The sequence below is a fragment of the Capricornis sumatraensis genome, chromosome 17 (genome assembly GCF_032405125.1).
Source record: "Capricornis sumatraensis isolate serow.1 chromosome 17, serow.2, whole genome shotgun sequence".
NCBI lineage: Eukaryota > Metazoa > Chordata > Mammalia > Artiodactyla > Bovidae > Capricornis > Capricornis sumatraensis.
The window spans coordinates 50,590,328-50,610,005 of NC_091085.1; the positions used below are offsets into that span (position 1 = coordinate 50,590,328).

The following is a 19,678-nucleotide window of genomic DNA, read 5'->3' on the forward strand; positions in this document are numbered from 1 at the left end:
GACTGTTTAGAGGCCACTGGGCAGGAAGGGGCCTTCTCAAGTGTTCTGTTCAGCTCTTTCTTAGTCTTGAGACAGAAAACAGTCTTTTGTCATTGACACTGACACGCAATGCTTGAAGCTTATGCTGGAACCAGGTCAGCCAAAGAAATGCAGCAAATTCCAACCGAAATTCAATTCTTTCTGAATTTTTACATTATGATTGAAAGTGTTAGACAGCTCAGCTGTGTCTGACTCTTTGAGACCCCATGGACTATCACCCACCAGGCTCATCCGTCCATGGGATTCTCCAGGCAAGAATACTGGAGTGGCTTGCCATGCCCTCCTCCAGGAGATCTTCCCGACCCAGGGATCAAACCCAGGTCTCCTGCATTGCAGGGAGATTCTCTGTGACCATCTGAGCCACACTGGTTCAAAAGAAATCATTACCAGAAATGACACTTGGCTTCTGAGCATGGGTTGGCAGGTATATATCTGGATACTGCAAAAGACATGTTGAGAGAGTGAGTCCTTTTCCATTAAATCCAAAACCACAACAACACTGTTCTAAGGCCTTCTCATCTCTAACTGCCTGCAAACAGGGAAAGTTCCAAGAAACTTTCCTATTCACAGTGAACCCAAACAATGCTTCTCCTTCATTTCAGTATCGTTTACACAAAGACACAGCATTTACATAACACGAGCTCAGAGCCTGAAGAGACATTAGAGATTATTTACTGCAATCCTTTCCACTCACAGATGGCAGAACAGAAATCCAGACTCTTGTGACTTGGCCCAAACCCAAAGCTGCTGAGGGTCAGAGGTTACTCTTAAAGGGAGGCTATTTGACCTGGAGTCCAGAGTTCACTCCCATGCACTCTGATCGCCTCCTCAACTGAAAGGCTGGGAAGCCCCCACTTTCTGTGGGCCCCCCACCACAACTGCAATGGCTTCAAGAACTTCACACTTGGTACTCTGAGCTCAAGTTTCACACCTGAAAGTTACTGTACACGCTACACTTCATCTTCATACCACACCAATATGAACGCACACTATAAAACTGTTTTGGCATCTACAGCTTCTAAAACATTTCCCCAGGCTCTTTTTCATGATTTTCTCATCACCTTTTGCACTTTCTCAAGAAGCTATCTTTAGTCTTTCTTTAATTCTCCAAACATATTTTCTAAATAGCCTGACTTATTCATTACCCTGTCTCTGCCACTTAATTGAAAGTTAAGTATGTTTCCAGCCTTAATCTAACAAGCCAGTGCAGGTCACAATTTATCCAGCTGTAGGCTTCTAGTAGGTTATTTTATGCTGAAATTAAAAGACAAGACTATCAGCTTGGAGTCATCTGGTATAAACATGGAAGGGATATAGAGGTATTAAGTCCTTATTATATGGGTGACGCCATCGTTTCCCTTTATTTTCCCTAGGTCCTTCTGTACATGCAACACAAACACAAATATGTAACAACTGGAGAAGAAATTATTTTGAAAATGTTTTCCTATATATTTTCCTTTCCTATTTTATTGTTTTGTATGAGCTGTCCTCTTCATTTTTATTATATTTGTCAATTATCTTCCTTTTCCGTTTTATTATTTAATGTCTACCTTTTGGGGAAGGGAAAAAAATCTCACTGCACATAGAAATGCATGAAGTTCACTAAGGTCATTTGAAAATGACGAGAGATTGGACGTGAAGTCATGAGCAGAAGGGCATGCTGTGAAAGAAGGACAGTGTGGGTGAACGGAGGGGATACAGGAAGTTGTGGGGAGTTCAGGAAAGGATGGTGCCAGAGATAGTCCAAAATTAAAGTTGGCATCAGTGGCAACTGACTAGGTCCGAGGAGCAGGATGACTCAAGTTCTGCCTGGGAGGATGATGTGCCATGAATAGAAACTGGCAGCAGAAGCCAGGTTGAGAGAAGGATGGTCCACTGTGTTTTGTACACATGGATCGTGAACTGTTAAGTGGGACATATGGATAGAGATACATCTAAAAATTCAAGTCTTTAATTAAATAGCATAAAACAGATTAGAGATATGAATCTGTGGTTCTCCACATAGAGGAAGTCATTCAAACCAGGACTTTAACTCAAACTGTTCAATGTTAAAGGGCAACAAAAGAAACAGAAAAGAGCCAAACGGAAGATTCTAGGGAATATTCATACTTATGGGTGTTATGGTTCAGATGGAGAAGCAGAAACAAGAAAAGTGTGCTGAGAAGGAAAAAGAAGAGGGCACTATACAAAAAGAGGTGTTCGTTGAGTGTCTGAAGACAGTCACAGTATGGTGGTCAGACAGGCTGCCATAACACAGCACCATACTGGGTAACTGGGTGGCCTGAGCAATATTAACGCATTTTCTCAGGTTCTACACATGTGAGACCAATGTCATGGCGTGAGCATGGATGAGTTTTGGTGAAAACTGTCTTTTTGGCTTGCAGATGCCTACCTTCTCACAGTGCCTTCACAAGAAGGGGAGAGAAAGAGAGACAGAGAGAATGATAATTCTTGGGTGTCTCTTGTTAAAAGGGCACCAACCCTACCACAAGTTACTGTAACAGGGAAGAACACATCTGACTCCATATTGGAACTGCTTCTTTTTCTCTACCCATTGTGTTCTATTGCTTTTGCTACAAATGAATTACTAAAGGGATGGAAGTGTACAATAGCTGGAATATCTATCCTAATAGCTGGAAGTGTACAAAATGGACTCTCTCTGGGAACAATGCTTCCCATGCCTTAGCATTAAGTTAAAATACCTTTGTTCAGCTCACAAGAAACATTCTGAGGAGGCCCACATGTGAATGGCTGCAGGAAAGAAAAAGTTACCCATCTTCTCCAGGGTCTGGCTGGAACCACAAAATATTTGCAATAATTTATTAATCGTGTCCAACTCTTTGCGACCCCATGAATCACAGCACGCGAGGCCTCCCTGTCCATCACCAACTCCCGGAGTTCACTCAGACTCACGGCCATCGAGTCAGTGATGCCATCCAGCCATCTCATCCTCTGTAGTCTCCTTCTTCTCCTGCCCCCAATCCCTCCCAGCATCAGGGTCTTTTCCAATGAGTCAACTCTTTGCATGAGGTGGCCAAAGGACTGGAGTTTCACCTTTAGCATCATTCCTTCCAAAGTAATCCCAGGGCTGATCTCCTTTAGAATGGACTGGTTGGATCTCCTTGCAGTCCAAGGGACTCTCAAGAGTCTTCTCCAACACCACAGTTCAAAAGCATCAATTCTTTGGCGCTCAGCCTTCTTCACAGTCCAACTCTCACATCCATACATGACTACTGGAAAAACCATAGCCTTGACGAGATGGACCTTTGTTGGCAAAGTAATGTCTCTGCTTTAGAATATGCTATCTCGGTTGGTCATAACTTTTCTTCCAAGGAGTAAGTGTCTTTTACTTTCATGGCTGCAATCACCATTTGCAGTGATTTTGGAGCCCAAAACAATAAAGTCTGACACTGTTTCCACTGTTTCCCCATCTATTTTCCATGAAATGAAATAGTCGCATCACTTCATGGCAAATAGATGGAGAAACAATGGAAACAGTGACAGACTTTATTTTGGGGGGCTCCAAAATCACTGCGGATGGTGACTGCAGCCATGAAATTAAAAGACACTTGTTTCTTGGAAGAAAAGCTATGACAAATTCAGACAGTGTATTAAAAAAACAGAGACATTACTTTGCCAACAAAGGTCCATATAGTCAAAGCTATGGTTTTTCTAGTAATCATGTATGGATGTGAGAGTTAGACCACAAAGAAGGCTGAGCACCAAAGAATTGATGCTTTCAAACTGTGGTGTTGGAGAAGACTCTTGAGAGTCCCTTGGACAGCAAGGAGATCAAACCAAACAATCCTAAAGGAAACCAATCCTGAATATTCATTGGAAGGACTGATGATGAAGCTGAAGCTCCAATACTTTGGCCACAGACTTATTCTATTCTATTAGAATAGACCTTGATGCTTGAAAAGATTGAAGGCAGGAAGAGAAGGGGATGACAGAGGATGAGATGGTTGGATGGCATCATGGACTCAATGGACACATTGGAGCAAACTCCAGGAGATGGTGAAAGATAGGGAAACCTGGCATGCTGCAATCCATGAGGTCGCAAAGAGTAGGACATGACTGAGGAACTGAAAAACAACAACAACAAAAAAATCACGTTTTATACCTTACTGTCTCACCTCCCATTCTTTGCTTTACAAAAGAAACTAGAATCTTCATGTTTGGGAACACATGTAAGAATTAAAGATTTTAAAATTAAAAAAAAATAAAAAGATAAAATAAAATAAAATAGTGATAGAATTCTAGTAACTGAAAAAAAAAAAAAAAAGAAAAGCAGAGGAACCAGAGATCAAACTGACAATATCCTTTAGATTGTAGAAAAAGCAAGAGAAAAAAAAAAAAAAGAAACTAGAATCCAAACACAGGGAAGATGGTTCTTTTGGACATGAATCCACCATCTTCTTGATCTGGTCACTTTCTGAATAAAGCCAATATTCCTCGTCCCAACAACTCATCACTGGATTTATTGGCCTGTCATGCAGCAAGCTGTATGAGCTTGTACTCCCACCCTATGATCTCACCGAAACCTAATACTAACCAATAAACATCTCTTTATGTCAATAATATTAGTCATGAGACAAAAACCCATTAGAATGTATAAAATTTAAAAGTGACAATGTAAAGATTTTATGATGATAAGAAATAACTGGAATTTTTCATAAACTGCTGGTGGGAATGAAAAAATGAACAATCACTTTGGAAAGTAGTTTGATTGTTTCTGAAAATGCTGACATAACCTATCATGCTGCTGCTGCTAAGTCGCTTCAGTCGTGTCCGACTCTGCAACCCCATAGATGGCAGCCCGTCAGGCTCCCCCGTTCCTGGGATTCTCCAGGCAAGAACACTGGAGTGGGTTGCCATTTCCTTCTTCAATCATACCACCCAGCTATTCCATTTCTAGGTAATTACTCATGAGGAAGGTAAATATATATACAAACAAAGGCTTGAACACAGATATTCATGAAGCAGCTTTACTTGTAATAGTCAAACACTGGAAACAATTGAGATGTCTTGAAGCACGGGAGTGAATAGAAAAGATGCTGAATAGCCATACAGTGAAAAGGACTACTATCCAGAAGACACATACAACAAAGATAAATCTCAAAACCATTATGTGAGTGAATGGGACTGCACACATGAGTCCACACTGAAATATTACTTTGTATAAAATCTAAGCCCTGCAAGCAAACCTATACCTACAGACAATGATTTCCTGCAAATAGAGGACAGAGTGCTGATTGGAAAAGGACACAGGAGAAATGACAGAAGTGATTTTTATCCGGATTGTGGTGGTGGTTTCATGCTTGTGTACAGCTGTCAAATCTTATCTAATTATTGTCTGTTTTTTGTATTTGAGGTTGTTTGTATTAATATATGTTGTACCTTAGCCAAGTTTAAGGGAAAAAAACTCAGTGGAGGACTACAAGAAACCTAAATGAACTAAATTCCAAAGTAAATAGACAAGAAGCCCCAGGAGAGATGAGACCTGTGCTATTTTCATCCCAGAAGAAGTAGTGGAAGATGCAAAATCTCCCAAAGGTCAGAGGCTTTTTATCAGACTTTTAGCAACTGCAGGAGAGACCAGAACACCAAGGACCCCTCAGCTAAGATGCATATGTGGTATATGACACATACACCTGATACATGACATGAGGAGAGGAAGAAAAAAGTGACCCACAATCAAGAGAAAACAGTCAACAGAAAGAGACCAAGAAACGGCCCAGATGCTGTTATCAGACAGAACTTTAAGACAACCATGAGAAATATACATTAGAATCCAGTGGTATAGTTGAATAGCAGCCATAAGAGGGGTTTCCATTAAGAAACAGAATGCAAAGAAAAAGAAACAATTGGAAATGCAAAAAATCACAGAAATAAAGAATTCCATTTAACATCAGAGGAAAGGATCAGTGAACATGAAGTCAAGTTAACAGAAATAACTCCAACAAAGCCACAAAGAGAACAAAGAGTGATCAAATAGATCTGAAATCTGTAAGACAACATCTAAAGGCCTAACATATATGCATTTAGGGTCCAGAAAAAAAAGAGAGGAAATGGAAGTAGAAAAAAATTTGAACAAATAATGGCTGGAAACATTCCATATTTAATGATAGTATCAAACACACATCCAAGAAGTTCATTAAAACCCACACATGATAAACACAAAGAAAACTACACCTAGACATAATGGTATCAGACCTCTGAAATTCAAAGATAAAAAGAAAACTTAAAAAAAAAAAACCAGAGGTTAAAAAAAGAAACAGAGAGGAAATGATATGATCTGTACTTACTTTTCACCAAAGCAATAAAGACTAGCAGATAGTGCAACAAAAATGTATGGGCTGAAAGAAGAAAAAACTCTTTACCTTAAGTTGTAAATCCAACAAAATATTCTTTAAGAGTTAATATGAAAACAATTTCCTAAACATCACAGTCATAACTTTAGACTGGTGAAGAATTTAATGATACTTTTATTTTGATTAAACAATATTTCTATCATTTGTATTAAATGTATTAATTTTTCTTGTCTTATGTATTTTATTTGGAAGTTCATAAACCATCAAAACCCAACTCTAAAGCTCATTATGCTACAGAGTCTAATCTGACTATTTTAAAAACAAACACTATTGATTATATGCAAACCATCAGAAACACTTATATGTAAGTAGTTAAGGTGGTAAACATAGTTTTTAAAAGATGCTTGGCTAAAAAGACTGGTTCCACCACTAATTTGATGTATAATATTTAGGCAAATTACTTTTCTGCTCTTGACTTTGCTTCCGCATCTTAAATTAAATGATGAGGGTAGAACAATTCCTGGGGGGTTCAAGAAGGGTAATTCGGTTTTACCAGTGCTTGGAATATAGTATGTACTTAATGAATGTTGACTATTATTGCCTGAAATTAGGTTTACATCTTTCTAGCCCCTTGATGTTTCTTTGTTCAAGGCTTGGTTACCAAAGCAGTAGTTGTCAAAGTGTGCAAAGTTCTGCACACCCTGGGGGATGTCTCAAGAGTCACTCACAGAACGTGCAAGGTCACAGCTGCCTGCATGCCAGCGCTCAGATAGCCTGTGTCCTTCTCATTCTCATTCTCTCCCAAGGGCACTGTGCAGCTTCCTGGAAGTCACATGACAGCTGCAATGCCATCATTCTACAACTAATGAAATGCTGCCTGTGTAGACTTTTCTAGGGTAGGAGCTTTAAGGTATGAATGTTATAAATGTATGTATTTGGGGGGGGTAAACTCGGTTTGTTCTCAGAACTTCTACTGTGCTCCTTCTCCCTATCATTGGCTGTACTTGCTCTGATCTCTGTTAACTTCATTATTGTCCAATAAATCATTATTCTGAAATTCCCAACTGTTCTTACACCTACATGTGAACACAAGAAGTAACCACTCTTGTGGGTTTTGTTTTGCAGTGATGTTAAATTATAGTAACTCTTCTTAATTTGAAATTTTCAGCTTAACAGTTATTATTCTAAAATTTAATAATATTTATTCTAATTTAAAGAATAATTTATTTATAGTTTTCTTCTATTTAAGGACAGATTTTTGGCTTGAAAAGAGAGAACTGGGAAACTTCCTCAACCCACAGCTGCACCGTGTACATCTACCATGGTTGTTGGACAGCTTCCCAATACTTCAAGTTTTCTTGATGAGATCATGGTGATATTAATTAATGTGATTATTCGCCTATTCTATAATAAAGTGTAGTTTGTCAACATCTGGAAGATCTGCAAAACAAGGGGACCAGAATTTTCCAGTGACCATGATGTTCCAAACTCATGCAGGAATAAAGGCTCCATTCACAGAAGGATGGATTTTAATGGCTTCAGATCCTATATGACAAGCAACCTTTATGAAATGATCACTCCTCAAATTTCAAAATTTTTATACCAAAAGAATATCTATAGCTGTATTAAGACACATGAAACCACTCCTCTCTTATCAATTGTGCTTCAGGGTAAGGATGGATTTTTTCATACACTTCAACTGGAACAACCTGAATGTGTTAAATATTGAAAATATATTCCTTTTTATTTCAAACAATTATATACTGATTGTCAGTTATTTTACCAAATGCATAGTTACTGCTCACAGATGAAAAACTTGAAGTCTCACTAACTGTGTGGCTATACCACCGCTTTACCCTCATCTTACACTCACTCTCCATCGACCAAGGATGCACGCTTCTCTCCAATCCTGGACGAGACTATAACTTTCCTCTTAAAGCTCATATTCTGCCCTGGAATTCATCACAAGTGCTTTCTTTGTGTTCAGTCATTCAGTTGTGTCCAACTCTTTGTGGCCCTATGGACTGTAGCCCACCAGGCTCCTCTGTCCATAGGATTTTCCAAGCAAGAATACTGGAGTGATTGCCTTTTCCTACTCTAGGGGATCTTCCAGACCCAGAGAACAAACCTGCGTCTCTTGCATCTCCTGCTTTGGCAGGCAGATTCTTTACTACTGAGCCCCCTGGGGAGCCCATGCTTTCTTTAAGACCTTTCTTTATAATTATTCTACCTACGTAAAATCTTTAATCTTTCTGTCTCTCTGAACTCCTGGATTTACCCATCCATCGAACCATTCATTTATTCATTTGTTCATACATCCTGCAAGTTATTTATTAAGCACCTATTATTGCATTTTAAAGAACAAGGTTTCAGGAATTAAAAACAAAACCAAACGAAAATAAGCCAACACTAGATCATAAAGGAGAGTCTCATGTAGGAGTATGGACAGAATAAAAACACAAATTTAGTGAAGTGTGCTCTATTATGTTCTGTGTCATGGGGACACAGAAAAGTCTGTTTTAACCCAGACACAGTACTTTGGTAAGTGCTTCCTCAAATAAATGACTTAAGATGAGTCTTGTTGAGTAAGTAAGAACAACAAAGCATAGGAAACAAGAAAAAGGATTCCAAGGAGCAGAAAAATTTGTGCAAAGGAAAAAGGCAAGACAAGAAAGAGTCTGGTGACAAACTGCAGCTAAGACAATATCGCTGTAACACAAAATTCAAGTAGGAGCATGATTGAAACATGGGACCACAGTTAGTCGTAAAGTATGCTGTCAGATTATCCACTTGATGCTCTGAGCACCACGGGGTTTCTACACCACTTAAAAGGGTGTGTGACACCTAGCATGCAGCAAAAATTCTTGGTACTCATGCAATGACCAATGTTTTTTATCAAGGACAGCTACTGCAAAAAAAAAAAAAAAAACAGCCAAATGCCATTTTACTGTGTGTAAAACACACTGACAGCACCCCAGTTCCCAACATCCACCATGCACTGAAACAGAACCAATATTAAGACAAGAAGAACTAAACAGATTTTACTTGGTTTGATTTAGATAGATAATCAAGGCAGGTGCGCAAAAATGTTCTAGCCACCTCCAGTTAGGACATTCCTTCGCCAGCAAAGAAGAAAACTAATAGGGAAGAAAGATATAGAACAGTTACCCTGTGTCCACTCCAAAGGAATGGATCAATCCCAAAGAGCTGACCGTGGGGCAGGACCAATAGTAGAGAAACTTTTGTAGAGCGTGACCTTATGACACCTGTGATACCCAGCCTTCTTGTTCCTGGACAAGCTGTCAGGTGAGTTGTAGGGATAATCCAGCCTAAGTAAAATAAACTAGGACTGAGGTGGAGAGAGATAGTGACTTCAGCTAGGATGGCCTGCTACCCTCAGACTCTATCCAAAACTAACACATCTTGCTCCACTGGGAAAATTCTTTAGCATAAGATGACACAGTAAGAGCTTAAGAACATTATTCTAAACAGTCCCCACAAAAAAGACCCAGAAATAGAGGCTGTGGCATATTAAACTGTTATTTGCTGTGGAGATAAACAAAGAATGTTAATTATCATTAGTGACTGCAAATATTTTAAGACATTGAAAAAAATGAATTTTTCCCCAGAATTTTCATGGGGAGGACTGCCTTTTGCTGATCACACTTGGAAACATACAGTGCTAATCCAGCACAAAAATCTGTTGCCTCAAATCTTGACACATCAAGTCTCAACAGTGTTAGTATATTTATCCAAGTGTCTTCCACATTACATTTGTAATTCTCTCAATTCTTCATCCATGGTGAAGAATTCACCGAGATGGCTGGATGACATCACCGACTCGATGGACGTGAGTTTGAGTGAACTCCGGGAGTTGGTGATGGACAGGGAGGCCTGGCGTGCTGCAGTTCGTGGGGTTGCAGAGTCGGACACGACTTAGCGACTGAACTGAACTGAACTGAACTGAAGCTTTATATTCACAAACACACCACTTAAAAGTTCATATTATACTAATGAAACAGTGAAATTGTGTCCCATGTTTACTTCATCATATGAGCCACATATCATTTAACTATTTATAACTGAACATATCTGAAGTTGCAAAATGGTTGAAAATTGAGAATAAGGAGCTAACAATTCCAGTGCATACATATAAAATTAGACTAGTAACACAACAAAGCTAATAAAAATACACAGCACTAGAACTTTGCTGGTGGTCCAGGGGTTAAGAATCCGCCTTGCAATGCAGGGCACACAGGTTTGATCCCTTGTTGGGAAATGAGGAACCCCCATACTAAGCCCATGCACCAAAGTTAGAGAGTCTGTGCACTGCAACAAATGATACGATGCAGCCAAGTAAGTAAACAAATCTTTTTAAAAGACAGAGTATTAAAGTTCTAAGCTTTGTCAACCTCATGGATGAAAACACCCGGTGCAAGGTGAGGAGCCACACAATTTCCTTGTTACGTCTAGAGATGCATTCCAAACTCTAAAGTGTTCAAACTGATATATGAAAGTCTAATTAAAAGCGGTGTCTAAGCCACACAGCCCTTCCTCAAAACTCAAAAAAACCCAAAATGGTTTCACATAACCTAAGAAAGAAAGGTTCAGTGTCTATCCTGATCTTGTAACCTAACCCCATTTTACTGTAAATCTTTTTACCAATATTCTCCAACACTCACTGCTCCCAGCTGCCCATTTCACATCATACAAATTCAATCGAATGTTCATGACTTCTGGAGTACTTCTATTACATGTCTGTGAACAGAATGGGAACTAACCTGAGATGGTAACTCCTCCCGCTGTAGACAATTCAGGAAGCCATTACAGCAGACGATGAGACAGAGAAACACAAATACCATATGATATTGTTTATACGTGAAATCTGAAAATGGTGCAAATGAACTTGTTTACAAAACAGAAACAAACCCACAGACATAGAAAACAAACTTATGGCTACCAAAGGGGAAAGGGAGGGAGAGATAAATCAGGAGTTTGGGATGAACATAAACACACTATTATATATAAAATAGATAAACAAGGACCTACTGTATAGCACAGGGAACTATACTCAATATTTTGTAATAATGTATAAGGGTGAAGAATCTGAAAATAGATATATGTGTATGTATATGTATAACCGATTCGCTTTCCTGTATACCTAAAACTAACACACCATGTAAATCAACTATAGCCCAATAAATAAATTATAGCGGAGAATAACGATAGGATGGGGAGTGAACAGGGAGGTGCAGAGAAACATAACAAGCTCTTGCAGATGTGGAAGAGCAACTAAGGTTCTGGGAAGCAGAGCCCAGACTGAGATGTAAAGGCTGAGTAGGTACCAGCCCTCCTGAAACCCAGAGAGGGGCAGGGAATCTAGAAAAGGATGGGATATCATCCTGTTTCCTGCAAAGGGGCACTACAGAGCTGCAGGGTGTGAAGAACTGCCTATGCAGTTCTCCGCCCATAAATGGTTTCACACATTCACATTCACAGCCTCACACACCCTCTCACACTCACACACCTACACTGCCACACACCGCTCACCCACACACCCTCTCACCCTAACATACTCTCACCCTCATATATCCTCACACACACACACATACCTTCACACACTCTCATCCACACATACCTCACACACTCAAACACACTTGCACACCTCTCACACCTACACACCCAGCTGCATCCTGCACGGCCCCTTCCTTTCGTCTGCCTCCGACACTCTCCACCCTCCCATATATTTTTACTCCACAGGTCCTGCAACATCCAGCAACCTCATCCTGCTGTAAAGCCTCCCCTAAGCACCAGCCCTTGCCCAGAAAGCCTTCTTCAGTACCTCCCTCCTGTGGGACTATGGCTTCTGAGGTTCTTGAGAACTTACACAATTGCAGCACAAATATCCGTTTCCCGGTCGAGTGCTGCTATGTAATTCTGAGACTGTTCTGGTGCTGGTATCTTCCACACACGGACTTTAATTTCCAGCAGGCAGGACTGCCATAAACTTTGCATCCTCCTCAGTGACATACATCAGTGACATACATACTCCATAATACACTTCATCGTGGGGTACAAAAGAGTGACTAACCTCTGAAAAGTGTGTCCTAAAACATAAAGTAAGCTGAAGCTTTCGAAAAATCATGTGTTTTGAAAAATCACAAATTCAAAATATGTTCTTTCAATTCTCATTCTTATTGCCAGATACAGAAGTGCTAACCGTGTTCTTTAGCTGTGGGAAGAGCACACTGATTGCTGGTGGCAAAGATATTCAAACGATGCTACCTGACTGGACAGGCAGAACTACCAGATGCTGGTATAGTTTCATCTCAGCTCTTCAAGAAAATAGCATGATCTTGGCAAAAGCAAGACAAAAACCTAAGTAACAAATTTAAGGTCCAAGCAAGAGTATGAAGTTAAATATTCCGAAAGAGTTTAAATCCATTAATTTGGAAAAAACTCACCACAAAGTACTGAGAGCATGTGTGGATGTGTACAGTTAAAATCATCTTTTAAAACATAATGATGAAGGAAGGGTTGATAGAGAGCAAGCAATCTGGCCATGGTCTCAATTCTCAAAACACAGAAGGTGGATTCCACCAACTTTATAGTCAAGAGCACTTGACACTGATTCCAGGCTCTACTCCCACGAGATTCTCAACATTATGGTCTGTACACACTCAAAATGTGAAGCATCGTTACCTACCAGCTAGGGAGACACAGGAACCCATCATTACAGAGGAGCCTGGGATTATTTCCTTCTGTTTTTACAGGTTTACTTGATAGCTAGTCTGCAGAAAGTGGAAATGCATACCAGCAAGGAATCTGATCAAGTCTGTCACAGAATATACCCACTCGGGCCACACAAAGGAATGTAAACTCTGAGGAATGAGTTACTTGACCAGAACACAACATGAACAGCCTTCTAAAGATGGCTGATTAATTCAGGGACTCGTGAGGGGAGGCATCTGGGGCTAAATGTTCTGCCCATTCTCCATTCTGTACAGGTATTGGAAGAAGGTATTAATTGATCCTGATTAAATCTGCTCATGCCTCTAAATGAAGAATAGCTAGCCTGTCTCATTGAATTAAAATCTGAAAATATCCTGACCCTCTGGAACAATAGGCTAACTAAAGGTAAAGATTATATTTAGTTGCAGTAAGTATTTTTTAAAGTCCCACATTTAGTGGCTAAACGTGCAAACTGAGGAAAAGAAGTATACTTGCAGAGGAGAATGCAAAACGATGCCTAATTAAACAGTGTAGTATGGATGCAAAACATACAGTGGAATAGAGGGCAGATTTGATTTTAGGATGATTTACCATATGGTATTCAGAGGAGATTAATTATGTTAGTCCTTTCCTCTTGCTTCAGCTCTCAGGACCACACTTTCAGAAAAACAGGAATGCCTCCAAAAGAGAAATTCCCTAATGATAATAAGATACTCAAACTATGCCAATTAAGGGTGAGTTGAAGAAAATGGACATTACCATAGAGATCTCATGTCCGACTCTTTGTGACCCCATGGACTATACAATCCACGGAATGCTCCAGGCCAGAATACTGTTCCCTTCTCTAGGGGATCTTCCCAACCCAGGGATCAAACCCAGGTCTCCCACATTGCGGGTGGATTCTTTTGCCATCTGAGCCACCAGGGAAGCCCAGGAATCCTGGAGTGGGTAGCCTATCCCTTCTCCAGCAGATCTTCCTGGCCCATGAATTGAACCAGGGTCTTCTGCATTGCAGGCGGATTCTTTACCAACTGAGTTATCAGAGAAGCCATATATGTCTCAAATTTTATATATAAAAGCTTTCTGTATAAGTACTCTAAAAGGTAAAAATTTGGATATGAATTTCATAAAGGCAAATAGTATAGCTCAATATAAGAAAAGAATTATTATGCTCAGAACAGGTCACATAAAGGAATGCCTTCCACATTCAAGATAAATCTTGGTAAGTAGCTTACTAAATCAATCTTAATATTCACCTTGAATTTGGAAATAAGGTCACCTGCTAAGAATGGAAAAACTAAAGATAATTTGGACTGGAAAACTCTGCCACATGTCTCATGGAGAAATTGATAGGAATTATCCAAGAAAGAATAAAATAACTGCCTGGAGCTATTAACCACCCCTGAAGCTGAAGTTGGAGGGAATCAGAAGCTAAGAGGTCTAGCAGCAAGAGAGCAGAGGGATGGAGCACAGCTGACATTTCTTGCCAAAATCATTGCACTGAGTAAAGACAGGAAAACCTGAGAAAATTGGAAATGGCTAAGGAGTAGTCACCGGAGAGGAGGGTATAAGTGGTTTTGAGTAAAGGGGTTTATCGGAAGGACAAGGGGTTGAGGTCAGAAAAAGAATCTGAAATGCTCAGCTTCTTCAGCTGGGCAGAAAGGCCCAGGGAGGTGGACTGCCGTCCTGTGGATCCAATGCTTAGATGTTGAATTAAGTTATAGGCGATTGCAGTTGGTCAAAGCGTAGAAAACAAATCCTTTGTTAGTGTAGATTCCCCAGGCAAGTGGAATGTTCAGGAAGTCAATAAGCACAGATCATGGGGAGAGGGTAAACGGTGTAAACTTAGAAAGACAAAAGGTAGCTGGGCAGTGGTGGATGAGCGGTTACAAGCAGCTCTGAACCAGCAGCAAGCCCCACGGAAGAAAGCACAGCAGTGTTCTTTCCTGCAGGCTTCTCACAAAACAGATGCTAATCCAGAGACAGTATTCCCAAACCAAATACCCACAGCACCAAGGCATCAAAAAACCTGAATCGATAACTATGAAGAAGAAAAAATTATTATGAAGATAACACAATTAAGCTTATTAGGCACCAACCATGTGCCAGGCATCTTGAATCCAAGGATGAATAGCCTGAGGGTGATTTGAGTTTGGTAGTGATAAAGATATATGAACAGGTATTTTTTTAATTGGAGTATAGTTTATTTGCAAAGCTGTCTCCATTTCAGGTGTATAGCACAGTGATCAGTTACACACACACATACACACACACACACACACATAGGTATATTCCTTTTCAGACTCTTTTCCCATTATAATTTATTACAAAACATTGAGTATAATTCCCTGTGCTATACAGTAGGTCCCCATTGTTTACCTACTTTATATATATATATATATATATATTATATTATATATATAGTAGTTTTGTATGTTAATCCTAAACTCCTAATTTATCCTTTCCCTTCTCTGCTTTGGTAACCATAAGTTTGTTTTCTGTGTCTGTGGGCCTATTTCTGGTTTGTAAATAAGTTCCTTTGTACCAGTTTTTTAGATTCCATATATAAGTAACATCATATGATAAATGTCTTTCTCTGTCTGGGTTACCTGTCTGAATGGGTATTTTTGATGTAAGGCAGCATAGTGAAAGGGCAAGCAGAATTACGTCAGACCTGGAAAAAATTCAGAATGAAGAAGTTTTCCCTGGTCTTCCCAGACCCCTTTCCAGGAGTGCTCGCTCCCAAAGCCATTGTCTTCTTTGGGCTTCTTACTAATTCCCACTGTGGTGAGAAGGAGGAGGTGGTGAGTGAATTAACTTGAGTTGCCTTTGATTTTCTGCAAGGGAGGTTTTATTTTAATAATAATAATAAGATTATTAACAAAGAATTCCAGGAAAGCAACTACAAGCAGTTGATAATCACATTTGTGTGTGGGGGTGGGGGGCAGGGGGGGCGGGGTGTGCCCACAAGGGTATATGGCCCAGAGTCCCTCTAGTTTTATAACCTACTACTGCTGGTGGTGACTGGCCTAAAACCCCTCACTCCTAGCAAATACTTCTGTTCATGCTCTATAAGCCTCAAGGCTATAGGAAGCACAAGCCTATTGGCCTACACTCAGGGGACAGAGAAATAAACTAGGTCAGACACTTCCAAACTGTTTGAGAAAAACAGAAGAAGGATATGTAAGTCAGGAAAGCCAAAAAATTACTCTAGTGTCAAATGAGTCAACTAGTCTATGAGTGGCTAAATTTATTCATCTAAAGACCTAAAATTGCCAAAAAACTCTTCTTGTATCAGGAGGGAGAGACCCAACCAAAACTACTGCCCAGCCACCTAACAAATGCGTACTGAAAACATCTAGAAGGCTAGAGATGAAAAACCAGTTAAATTACTGATGTTTTAGAAATAAAAATGTTTCCACAAATATGCAAAAAGTAATAAATAGTAACATTTAACAAAAGTTGCTTGGGTAAATATTTATAATTAAGTGGTATAAAGACCAATGACATAGAAGTTTTATTTCCTAGCAAATAAAAGGAAGCTAAGCAACTTCCTGGCAAATCTGACATTCATAATGGAAATAACGATTTGAATTCACTTACTTCTTTACTTATTAATCCAATATTGGATTAAATCCAATTTTAATTAATGCAATTAATTCCAATTAATTAATCCAATTTTAATTCAATCTTGATTGATTTAAAGTTTTTCAAAATAATGTCTTAACATAAGATCATAGTTATAAGAGATATGAGGACCAAGCCATATGAAGCCGCATCTCCTTCTATGTTCTCAAGAATGACAAAAAGGTGCCTTGAACATGTTATTTTATACCCAGGTACCTTGTAGCAGACCTTTAAGGTGCTTCTTATATTCATACATTACAAAACATTATACCATGCATAAGTACTTTCCATTATATTTATGTTGGATTTCAATGAGAGAAAATAAAATTCCTTTTTTCTCTGTCATGTACTGAAAAAAAGATCTTACAGCACAAGAAGCAGCAGAAGGTAGCCACCTATTAATTACAAATTTCTATTAAATAAACTTAAGCTACTTAAGTTTCCTAACAGATACATTTTAAAACATACAAGTGGGTCTGTTTTATGTGAGATGCTTAATTACTGTAACAATATTTAATTATTCTAGAATTTTCCTACACAGGCTTTATGCAAAAAGCCTGCTATTTTGACATGAAAAGAATAGTTTATTTAACTCTGTGGTTTTTATTTTTCTATTGGGTCAAAAATCACTTTAAATTATCTGAGAACCCTGGATTATCTCCCTTAAAATGCAGTGACCGAAATGCTGAAGTAAAATTTCTAGACCCCTGGAAGCAATCCACAAACCAAGCTGTGTAATAACTGAACAGAGTGCAGACTACACCAGCAAATGCCTAATGCCTAAATCACCAAATGCCTAATAAAGTTTGCATGGCTTTTTGACAAATTAAGATTTGCTTTGACATGTTAGAAATTCATATTTTTGTTATATTGTTGCCATTATTTACTTTTACCACTCTTCATAATATAGTACCGGAAATGACAACTCCTTAAGAAACAAAAACAAAAGCCGTTTTAGGAAAAGCAACAGATTAGTATTACACTATGAACCAAGATATAAAAATTTACATCCATCACTTGAAGACTCCAACGCTTACCCATGTGTCATCAGAGGATCAAAGATGTTCCTCCTAAGAGCAGTTCTAGTGAAGAGGTAAACATTTAATAAAATCACCATCATGCAACAGACTCTGATACGTTATAAATGAAGCTCTGATTTAGAACTATGTTTTATGACCTGTTCTTAAAATTCCGAAGGAGTTCAGTATTTTGGAAACCAAGATGCACTAGTCACAATTAAGCGACACGTTTAACCTTCTGGTTTTCTTCGGAAGATACACACTGTTCACCAAGTGTAAAAGGAAGGCACAATCCTGTGAAGTGAGGGAGCAAAAGAAGACGCAGGGAATCCATAGCCTGAAACCACGTGACCACAGTGCAAAGCAGCCTCCACACAAGTGCCCCCGCGAGGCTGCTCAGCCCATCCAAGACGGGCTCCGGGCACAGAGACGCAGACCCCTGCTCACTGCTCCCCCAAATCACAGTGGGAATCACACACCCCAAGCAGCAATTAACACACGCGCGAACGGGCACCCCGACACAGACACGCGCGCTCACAAACACACGCGAACACACACCCCGACACACATGCACAGACACACACGCGCGCACGCACATTCACTCCTCGGTAGAGCCCCGGCAGCCCCCGTGGAAGTTTGAGGGCGGCCCCGCTAAGCTATACCGGATTGCCGCCGCCCGCCCCGTAGGAGCGCGAAGCGAGCACCGGCGCAGCGCGGCCTCCCTCTGCGGGCTCCGACCCCCCGGCGCCCGGGCCGTGGGAGAGCATGGTCCAGCTCCCCGCGTTCTCACGCCAGGGCCCCTGGAGCGCAGCCGCCAGTTCGGCGCGGCCCGGCGCCCACCCACAGCTGGCCTTCCGCCCTCGGCCGCCGCGGGTCCCTCGGGCCCTGAGCTGCCCCGGGCGCCGTCTTCTTTGCGCCCTCGCTCCTCCCTGGCGTGGGAATCCGGCCGGCCCCAGGGCTGGACAGCTGGGAGCTCAGGAAGTCTTCCCGGAGGGCAGGGGGATAGGCCTGGGCAGGGGGCCGCGGAGAGGGCCGCTCCCCTGGCAGCCCTGACCCCCGCGGGCACACGGCGACCACTTACTCGGCTGCGTCCCAGACCTCGGGGCTGCGTTCTGGGATCGCCGGTAGCTCCCGGGCGCACCTAGCAGATCCGCGCTGCCAACGCAGAAGGCGAGGGGGCGGCAGGGGTGGGGGATGAGGGGGCGGTGGGCGGGAGAGGAGACCCGGCGGCGGCACCTGCGGGTCCCTGCACCGGTTTCCCCAGAGCCAGCGCTTACTCGGCTCCTGCTCAACAGGCGGGGCAGGCGCAAAGCGCTGCAGACCCGGTTCCCGCGCTGCGCCCACGCTCAGCCAGCTCCAGCCTGGGTCTCTCCCAGCGTCTCCATCTCTTTCTCTCTCTCTCTCCCCCCGCCCCAAGGATCCCTTACAGCCTCTCCCTGCTGCCTTTGACTTCTTTTTGGAACCCCTCCCCTTCCCTGCAACGAAAGACTGAAAAAGAAAGTAGAGGCTGAAACGCACCATGGTGAGGTCACTCGAGGCCTCTGTCGGCTCGCGGCGCGCCCTCCTCGCAGGAGTCGGTCGGTCGCCTTGGGTTGGGGTGGGAGGGTTCCCCAAGGCTACTCCCTGCTTTTTGCCCGGAGTCTAGCAGCCGGAGTGGAGAAAAACTGCAGTGAAACCAGATCGTGGAAAATCAGCTCGGTACTGAGTCCCACCCACCACGACGACCCGACTAGGGCCGGGGAACTGAGTCCTCCAGCCGCCCAATCGCTTTCCCAGCAGTTCCTGTGTGGTGACAGACACCAGGGGACGGGGACAAACGAGGGGAAAGGAAAAAGAGGGAGGGAACGCAAGGAAAATTTGGCCCACTTAAAAATATATATTTTCTGCTGTGCACTGGGCCGGAAAAACTGTAGTTCTCCGTAGTTAGAAACTCCAGCATTTCTGCTG

At 41.4% G+C, this 19,678-nt stretch overlaps 1 protein-coding gene across 3 annotated transcripts in view; it reads right to left on the reverse strand.

The window, feature by feature from the left end:
* Positions 1–19,332, reverse strand: part of GUCY1A1 (guanylate cyclase 1 soluble subunit alpha 1) — a 70,650-nt gene extending 51,318 nt beyond the window's left edge. Inside the window, exon 1 of one of the 3 annotated variants that reach the window (XM_068989506.1) lies at positions 19,250–19,332. The gene's annotated coding sequence lies outside the window, so the exon portion shown is untranslated. Of the gene's footprint in view, positions 1–18,812; positions 18,858–19,249 lie in introns of those variants that run through there. The other 2 variants (XM_068989504.1, XM_068989505.1) reach the window with 2 other exon arrangements.
* Positions 19,333–19,678: the final 346 nt, after the last annotated feature.